This window comes from Muntiacus reevesi, chromosome 12 (genome assembly GCF_963930625.1).
Source record: "Muntiacus reevesi chromosome 12, mMunRee1.1, whole genome shotgun sequence".
In the NCBI taxonomy this organism is placed as follows: domain Eukaryota; kingdom Metazoa; phylum Chordata; class Mammalia; order Artiodactyla; family Cervidae; genus Muntiacus; species Muntiacus reevesi.
The window spans coordinates 20,618,198-20,628,252 of NC_089260.1; positions in this window are offsets into that span (position 1 = coordinate 20,618,198).

The following is a 10,055-nucleotide window of genomic DNA, read 5'->3' on the forward strand; positions in this document are numbered from 1 at the left end:
GAGTAAATCCAGATGTAGGTTATTGGTGGGAACTTTTGGTGATAAGCAAGAACAACATCTTTCTCTCCGCTCAGCAGTAATAGGCATGACAGCTGGAGCGGTCCCCTGACTCTGCAGGGCCAGAGAGAGAGAGAGAGAGAGAGAGAGAGAGAGAGAGAGAGAGATGACCACTGCTCACCTCTAGAGGGCGCTCTTCCTTGAACCTCCTGGGCAGAGGGAGGAAACACCAGCAGAGGAAGCTGAGATTTACTGAGTACTGGATTCAAGTCAGTCCTGGGCCAAATGCTTCATGTGCATTATTTTACTTTGTCCTCCACAACACCTCTTTGAGGTAAGTACTATTTTCCCCTTTAACAGATGGGCTTTTTGAGTTAAAATGACCTGCTCAAGGTCACATAACAGTAAATGCTGGAGGTAAACCTCTCATTCTGGAACCTGGGCTTCCCCGATGGCTAAGCGGGTAAAGAATCTGCCTGCAATGCAAAAGATACAGGAGACTCAGGTTCAGTCCCTGGGTCAGGAAGATCCCCTGGAGAAGGAAATGGCAACCCACTCCAGTAATCTCACAGACAGAGGAGCCTGGCAGGATACAGTCCAGGGGTCGCCAAGAGTTGGACACGGCTGAGCAACTAACACACACACAATTTACTCACAATGTGAGACCAAACTCTAATGCCAAGTTCAAATCCTGGCCACACGTGGGCTTCAGGTTGCAAGATAGATGAGCACTGACTCCTACAATCACAAAATTCCTATACCCATCACTCTTTACACCTCTGGCACTTCTGACTGGGGGCTGCAAAGCTCATTCAGACTGTTAGCTAAATATTGGGGAGTCATTTGTTTTTCCTCAGATAGCTAATGGCATGAGCTTGAACGAAAAACTCCTTCCTCTAACAAGTTAAGAAATTTGGGGGACTCCAGGTCTAACACACCGACATTGACCTGCCCTGGGGGAAACTTGCAGGACGAGCCACTGAGATAATCCAGGGTAATCTCTCCATTTCAGCAAATCCTTCACTTTGCCACCTCTGCAAAGTCCCTTTTGCTATAGAAAGCAACATTCCAGGGACTAGAAGGACATCCAGGTATCTCTGGGGCCCATAATTCGGCCAATGACAGTGTCTATCATTGTCCCCCTGAACAAAAAATGCCGCAGCCCAGAGGTTTCTTCTGCCCTTTTGCCAGCAATACTAATATGTACATCCAGAAACTCCTGCCCTTTGACCTCACTCATACTGTGCTGTGGCTTCCAAGTTATTTTGAGCTTTTTTTAGCAAAATATTTTTCAGCAATATAACAATACTTAAGGAAATAAAGGAAGTGCTCCCTTGATTAGAAAGAATATGAGTGTGTGTTAGTTGCTCAGTCGTGTCTGACTCTTTGTGACCCCATGGATTGTAGCCCGCCAGGCTCCTCTGTCCATGGGATTCTCCAGGCAAGAATACTGGAGAGGGTTGCCATTTCCTTCTCCAGGGGATCATCTTGACCCAGGGATCGAAGCTGGGTCTCCTGCATTGCAGGAAGATTCTTTACTGTCTGAGCCACCAGGAAATAATATAATAAAATTAAAAAGCTTGTACTTTGGAGCCAGATTGCTCTAGATTTGAGTTCTGGCTTTATCATCTCTCATCTGTGGAATCTTGGTTAACCTTCTTACTAGTTCTGTGCCTCTTGATTTTTTTTTTTTTTTTTTGAATAGTGGTAGCAACCTATAACGACTGTACACTTTAAATTAGGTTGTTCATGTAAAGTCTGTAGCATTGTGCTTGTCAGATATTATTTTTAACCAATGGTTTCATTTCTGTTCTAGCATTTTCTTATTAATAGTTTCACTTTTAAAAAGGTTTATTTGTTTATTTTTGATTGTGTTGGGTCTCCGCTGCTGCTCTGGCTTTCTCTGGTTGTGGCGAGAGGGGGCTACTGTTCCTTGCGATGCTCAAGCTTCTCATTTCAGTGGCTTCTCGTGTTGTAGAACACGGGCTCTCGGGGTGCAGGTTTCAGTAATTGCGGGGCGTGAGCTCAGTCGTTGTGGCGCATGGCCTTAGTTGCCCCTCGGCATGTGGGATCTTCCCAGACGAGGGATCAAACCCATGTCCCCTGCATTTAGACGTGGATTCTTTACCGCTAGACCACCAGAGAAGCCCCATGGTTTTGCTTTTTAAAATGTGAGCTCCACAAGCTTACGAAATTATTATACTGATCTTGAGGAGAATTTTTTCCAGCTTTATTGAAATATAATTAACATATAACCATTGTATAAGTTTAAGGGCTACACGGAATGATTTGATGTATGTACATATTGCAGAATGTTTACCACAATAAACTAAGTTAACACATCGATCACCTCCCCATAGTTACAGCTTTGTGTATGTGTATATGGTGAGAACATTTAAAATTAATTCTCTTAGCCACTTTTAAGTGCACAATACAGTATTGTTAACCATAGTTACCATGCTATAGTTAATGTACATTAAGTCCCCAGAACTTATTCATCTTATAACTGGAAGTTTGTACCTTTTGACTGTCTTCACGCATTTACAGTCCTGCTCATGGCATCCACCCATCTGTTTTCTGTTTCTGTGAGGTGTTTCATTAGATTCTACTTATGAACAATATCATGCAATGTTAGTCCTTCTCCGACCTGTTTCACTTAGCATAATATCCTCGCAGTCCATCCATGGTGTTGCAAATGGCAGGATTTCCTTCTTGTTCATGTCTGAATACAATTCCATTTGTTGCGGCTTCCCTGGTGGCTCAGACAGTGAAGAATCTGCCTGCAATGTGGGAGACCTGGGTTCAGTCCCTGGGTTGGGAAGATCCCCTGGGGAGGAGAATGGCAACCCACTCCAGTATTCTTGCCTGGAGAATTTCATGGACAGAAGAGTCAGACATGAGTGAGCGAATTTAAAATTTAAAAAAAAAAAAATTCCATTTGTTGTCCTGTAACAAATAGGCTGCCAGATGTTTCTTTCCCAGAGACAGGTTTATTTGGGATCAAAAAGATTGCAATTTGCGTCTCCAACCATGGTGAGCCACAGGCAAGTCTCACAGGGCAAGGGAAGGAGAAGGCTTTTGTAGAGAAGAAAAGGAAGTTGGATTCAGTAAACCAAGCGTCCATGGCTTTTCATTGACTGAGTTCTTGACTGGAAAGGAGAGGAGTCTTTACTGCCCTGGGCTCTGCTATCAGCACAGGACGTGAGAGCTCCCTTTTTGGTTTCCCAGTTCTATTTGATTGATGTTACTGCTTATTCATTTCTTATACATTGAGTATATATATGCCACACACACACATATGAGGTCACAAAGAGTCAGACTTAGTATTTGACACACACACACATACACATGGGGTTACAAAGAGTCAGACTTAGCAGCTGAACAACAATGACAAGTATATGCCAAACTGTTTTATCCATTCGTGTGTTGATGTCTTGACTTCTGTGTCTTGACTATTATAGACAATGCTGCAATGAACATGAGGGTGTAGAAATCACTATCTTTGAAATGTCATTTTGAAAAAGTTTTTCTAAAAAGCAAGAGGAAATAATTTTTATTGCACTTCATATATTTAGTTTCTTAACAAACAAAGCATAGAAAGTAAAATCCACCTTTTAATGTGTACAGTGCTATGAATTCATGTAACCATGCACCACAATCAAGATAGAAAATATTTCCATCACCGCAAAAAGTTTCCAGCTGCCTCTTTGCAGTCAGTCCTCTCTCACCAGCCTTGGCCCCTGGCAACAAGGATCTGCCTTCAGTTCTTCGTATTTTGTTGACTTGAGACTTGGATACAAAGTAAGCTGCAGGGTATCTTCAGGAAAGTTCACCTTCTTTGGTTCTATGACTTAGTATAAAACTCTTCCTATGCCCAGCTCTTGATGCTGTCAAGGTCTAAAGCTAAAGAGATTCAAGGTGACCCTTACTAGCATTTACCTCAACTTTCCCAGGAATCCTGGGCAGTCCTGAGCATGACCTCAGTTGGGGCTGAAGCAGGGATAGTAGGTTCTGTTCTGGAGTCCTCAGGACACTGTCTCCAGTTATGTAGATGGACTGATGCCCTGAATGTTGAAAGAATCAGGGTTCAAGGAAAAGCATGAGCTATGGGGAGACAGTAGTCAAGGTGCAGCTCCTTTTACCCAAACATGTCCCGCCCAGGAGAAGGATCGACAGAGGATGAGATGGGTGGATGGCATCACTGACTCAACGGACATAGGTTTGAGCCAACCCCGGGAGATGGTGAAGGAAAGGGAAGCCTGGCGTGCTGCAGTCCATGGGGCTGCAGAGTCAGACATAGCTTGGTGACTGAACAACAGCAGTCCCACCCAGGCCCACACCCTCTGAAATGGAACCTTTCTGTTGTCTGTCCTGTCTGTGCCATCTTGTTTTATACTTTATTTCTCTGATGTAAATCAGAAGGGAAGGGAAATTATGTTGTATGGTAAAACCTCCCTTCTGTATTAAAACTTTTATTCATCTTACAGACATCTCAGGAGAAAAGTTACTGTTTTGCTGTGAGAGGTATTGAGCATCAGACAAGGCAAACACAGTGAAAATGTGGTCTAAGGTCAAGGATAATACCAACTACTTATTTGTTGCATAACTGTGTACCTAAGGGCACTAATCTGTGAGTTTCTGGGAAATGAAAACTGCATGGCATTTATCCTTGTATTCCAAGACCTATTACAGACCACAGCGATGCATAAGGAGTTCACTAACTTCATTTTCACCCTGTCAACATCACATGCAAGACTCTGTGGAGGGACTTTTTAGCACTTGGTTTGTATCAATAAGAATTCAAAGTTCATTTGAGTGTTATGAAGACAAGTATTCAATTATCCATTGCAAAAGAAATAACTGTAATGTTGAAATAAACCACTAAGGTGGTTTCTTGTAAAGACCGACTATTTCTTTGGTCTGCTCAGCAATTTGCTATAAATAAGCAGTAAGCCACACTTTCCCAGGTGACTCAGATGAGAAAGAATACACCTGCAATGTGGGAGATCTGTGTTCAATCCCTGAGTTGGGAAGGTCTCCTGGAGAAGGGAATGGCAATCCACTCCAGTATTCCTGCCTGGAGAGTTCATGGACAGAGGAGACTGGTGGGCTACAGTCCAGGGGGTCACAAAGAGTTGGACACAACTGAGTGCCCAACACTAAGCCACACTTTCCCAGGTGACTCAGATGAGAAAGAATACACCTGCAATGTGGGAGATCTGTGTTCAATCCCTGAGTTGGGAAGGTCTCCTGGAGAAGGGAATGGCAATCCACTCCAGTATTCCTGCCTGGAGAGTTCATGGACAGAGGAGACTGGTGGGCTACAGTCCAGGGGGTCACAAAGAGTTGGACACAACTGAGTGCCCAACACTTTCACTTCTTTCACGCCATTCCTGGTGACCTTTTATCTCTGTGATAGATAGCTGTTATCCTTTCTTTAAAGTTGGAAAGGCAAACAGCTTGTTACTTTGTTCTCTTGAATATGACTAATGCATCCTTTGTGGACATCTGTAATGTACAATTTCATATTACAAAATGATAACTTTCTTTCTATATCAAATATAGTCTTCACATTAAACCAAGTTTTCACATTATGCTTTAAAGAGCATATAGCTTGAGGATTTCTGAGTGTACAGTACTCGCTCCATAAATATTTATGGACTATTTAGTTGTTGGATTTTAATACACTGGGCATTGGGCTAAGCAAGGCCGTTGTATATGACATCTCATCTCTACAGAACTCCGTGAGCTAGGAAATATTACTGCTGTTTTACAGATGCCAAAGTAACATAGTTACTCAGATCTCAAAGCCAATGGTGCCCCCAACCACTTCATTATACTGTTAAGTAGATGAAGATGATACGTTCTGTCTTTAGTTTAATAAAACAACTACTTTTCTGAAAAATAGGGAAGATTATTTGTAGAGTGATAGCTTGTGAGTGCTAAGAAGCTTCAGTTAAGTCCAACTCTTTGCGACCCTATGGATTGTAGCCCGCCAGGCTCTTCTGTCCATGGGGTTCTCCTGGCTAGAATACGGGAGTGGGTTGCCATGCCCTCCTCCAGGGAATCTTCCTGACCTAGGAATCAAACGATACCTGGGTCAGGAAGATTCCCTGGAGAAGGAAATGGTAACCCACTCTGGTATTCTTGCCTGGAGAATTCCGTGGACAGAGGTGCCTGGCAAGCTACAGTTCATGCGTTCACAAAGAGTTGGACACAACTGAGTGACTAACACTTTCAGAGTTTGGAAAACTAAATCTAAAAGCCAAATTAGATAAGGGATTTCTATGTTCCTTGAAGTCAGAACTCAATTTATGAGATAAATATAAATATTCAAGTAAAATTTGATACTGCAGTGAAATGGAGAAAAGTTCTTGAAAATTGCTTAATATGTTACCATAATTTTTTGAATAGAAATAGCATCTCTGTATTTCTTTTATTTATAGTTGCTCAACACACGTTCTAAGTCCATATATTTCTTGGTCTGGGTTCTATACAAGTTCATAATTTTGGCCTTTTTTTAATAATAAAATAAAGAGGTCTGTGCTAAAATGTCACTCTTTTGTTTAGTGAATCTACTTTTCATTGAGATACAGCCATGTAATCAAGAAAAACAGGACATATTTCTTACTGTAAGAAATATGCTCTTAAAACTCTACTAATATACAAAATGCATAACACTCAGTGGAGGGGAGTTTGGGAAAAAAGATCATTTTAATTTGGATAATGAGTCTGTGATAATGACAATTAAAATTTATTTCAACCTCTTCTTTCATTTAATCCTTAAGCATGTATGCTACCCCACTTTCCAGATGACACAATAAGATCTAGTGAGATCAAGTGATTCATTCAGCTCTAGGACATCAAAAGTAGCAGAGCCAGGATTCAAACAGTAATGTGTCTGACTCCAAAGTCCATGCTTTCCCATTACACTCTATTATTTTTCCTTAGTAAAGCTTACATGTTCCTTTCTGGGAGGATATTAAGCTTCTTTGGGTTTTAGCCTCTCTTGAGCACATGGGAATATTCCTTCCAAGGCACATATGCAGGTTAAGAGGCACCAGGTAGAACTGAACATAGAACAATGGACTGGTTCAAAATTGGGAAAGGAGTGCGTTAAGGCTGTATATTGTCACCCTGCTTATTTAACTTATATGCAGAGTACATCATGAGAAACGCTGGGCTAGATGAAGCACAAGCTGTAATAAAGATTGCCAGGAGAAATATCAATAACCTCAGATATGCAGATGACACCACCCCAATGGCAGAAAGCAGAGTCTCTTGATGAAAATGAAAGAGAAGAGTGAAAAAGCTGGCTTGAAACTCAACATTCAAAAACTAAGATCAAGGCATCTGGTCCTATCACTTCATGGCAAATAGATGGAGAAAAATTGAAAGCAGTGACAGACTTTCTCTTCTTGGACTCCAATATCACTGTGGACAGTGACTGCAGCTATGAAATTAAAAGACACTTGCTTCTTGGAAGAAAAGCAATGACAAACCTAGACAGCATATTAAAAAGCAGAAACATTACCGACAAGGGTCCTTATAGTCAAAACTGTGGTTTTTCTAGTAGTCATGTACAGATGTGAGAGTTGGACCACAAAGAATGCTGAGTGCCAAAGAACTGATGCTTTTGAATTGTGGTGTTGGAGAAGACTCTTGAGAGTCCCTTGGACAGCAAACAGATCAAACCAGACAATCCTAAAGGAACTCAACCCTGAATATTCATTGGAAGGATTGATGCTGAAGCTGAAGTTTCAACTTTGGCCACCTGATCTTTATTGTTTATGGAGCACTCACACTGCACTTCACAGTCACTATTCTAACTGGCTTTTACATATATTGTCTCATTTAATCCTGTCCACCATTGTTGTTATTCCCAACTTAAGAGCCTGCAGAGGAGTTAGGCATGTCATACTCCATGGTGAGTGAGACTCCTACCACACTTGTTTCATAGAACAGGAAGTCAAAGGAGTCAGGCCAAGGCTGGTGCAGTTGCTCAGAGACAAGAGGCCTGTTTTATTCTTTCCCCAAACCCTCAGAAGGAGGCTTCCCTCCTTCTGGATGCTGAGTACACACATTTGCTCCAGTGAGGGGACTGAAAGTGAAGTGAAAGAGTTAATCGCTCAGTCGTGTCTGATTCTCTGCGACCCCCATGGACGGTAGCCCACCATGCTCCTCTGTCCACGGGTTTCTCCAGGCAAGAATACTGGAGTGGGTTGCCATGGCCTCCTCCAGGGAGGAGGGACCCAGGGGTCAAACCTGGGTCTCCTGCATTGCAGATTCTCTACCACCTGGGCCATCAGGGAAGCCACTAATGATCCTTCCACAGGGGGCTAAGTGATCTAAAAACTACTGCTGTTCTAGGAGGCCCGTGAAGACCCTTCTCCAGATTCAGTCACTATGGCAACTTCCTCAGATCCCAGGCTCAGCAAGGTCCCGTCTCTTGGGTCTTGGAACTCCCTTGAACTCATCACAAATGGGCTGCTACTGTCTCTTTTCCCCTTTTCTTGCTCCCATTCTGACGTTTATTCTGGGTTCCTGGTTCACGTCCATGATGATCCCAGGGGAAGTGGTTGCCCTCAGAAGCACCCAGGAAGCCCATCTTCATGATCTTCAGAAACCATGAATATTTCTGGACTTTTCACATACAAGATCTCATCTAATTCAAGCTTCAGAGATGTTTTCTGTTTAACATTCAATGACAGTAATAGCAAAGATGTAGTCCTTACGATGAGCCAGGCACTGCTTCAAGAGCTTTACATACAGTAATCTTCCATGAGGCCAGTCATCCCCATTGATAGATGAAGATCTAAAGTGCAGAGTGATTAAAGGACTTACTGAAGATTTCATGTTGTATTGCCTCTAAAAATTTAAAAATATTTTATAGACTCCTACGAGTCCATGGACTATAGCCCACCAGACTCTTCTGTCTATGGAATTCTCCAGGCAAGAATACTGGAGTGGGTTGCCATTTCCTTCTCCAGGGGATCTTCCCGACCCAGGAATTGAACCCGGGTCTCCTGCATTGCAGGTAGAATCTTTACCAACTGAGCTAAGAAGGAAGCCCATAGGTTACAATAACAAATATAAACTTAGTTGAAAAATATTAATAAACTTAACATTCATACTGCCTAAATGTGCTTATCTAAATTTGCATCAATGCTCTGATTTCTCTTCCAAATATACTAAGGCTAATTGTCACACTGTTGCATTTCTAATAACCAAGATATGCATGATTAATGTACTTGACATATGACAGAGGAGCTGAGTTAATGTGATATCCTTTTAGCAAATGAGTTTCTTTTTAAAAAAAATTATTTATTCTTGGCTGCCCTGGGTGTTCCTTGCTGCACATGGGCTTTCTCTAAGTTGCAGTGAGCAGAGGCTACTCCGGGTTTTGGAGTGTGGGCTTCTCACTCCAGTACCAGCTTTAGGGAGCACTGGATTCAGTAGTGGCAGTGTGTGGGATCAGTAGTTGTGGTGAGCAGGCTTAGTTGCCCTGCAGCATGTGGGATCTTCCTGGACCAGGGATCAGATGCGTGTCCCTGACACTGGCAGACTCCCAACCACTGGACCACCAGGGAAGTTGGCAAGTGACCCTCTTAACTGGACTGTAGCACTGTTTTTCTGCTTAAGATATTAATTCTGGCAATTTGGTATTTCTTACACATCAGGTACTCTCCTGAGATGGATTATAGATGTCACAAATCCTTTGCTACGTCTACTATGGAGTGGAGTCTATTTGTCTTTCTGTGGAATCTGGGTTGGCTTTAGAGTTTTGTTTGACCAACAGAATACGGTAGAAGTGATATTTTGGCCCTTCTGAGACTAGGTCCTAAGAAGCTTGTGCAGAGATATCCATCAGTTTTTAAACAGGGGCCCACTCGAGTAAAATGGGTCAACTTGCGGTCCTTTTCTCCCTGGAATTCAGGAGGAAGGGTGAGGGAACGGCCAAGCAACTCGAGTGGCGAGCAGCAAGCAGGTCACCAAAGCATCGCTGGGTCTGTGGTAGAGACTCAGTGAACACCTAGTGAATTCAGTCTGCTCTTTTC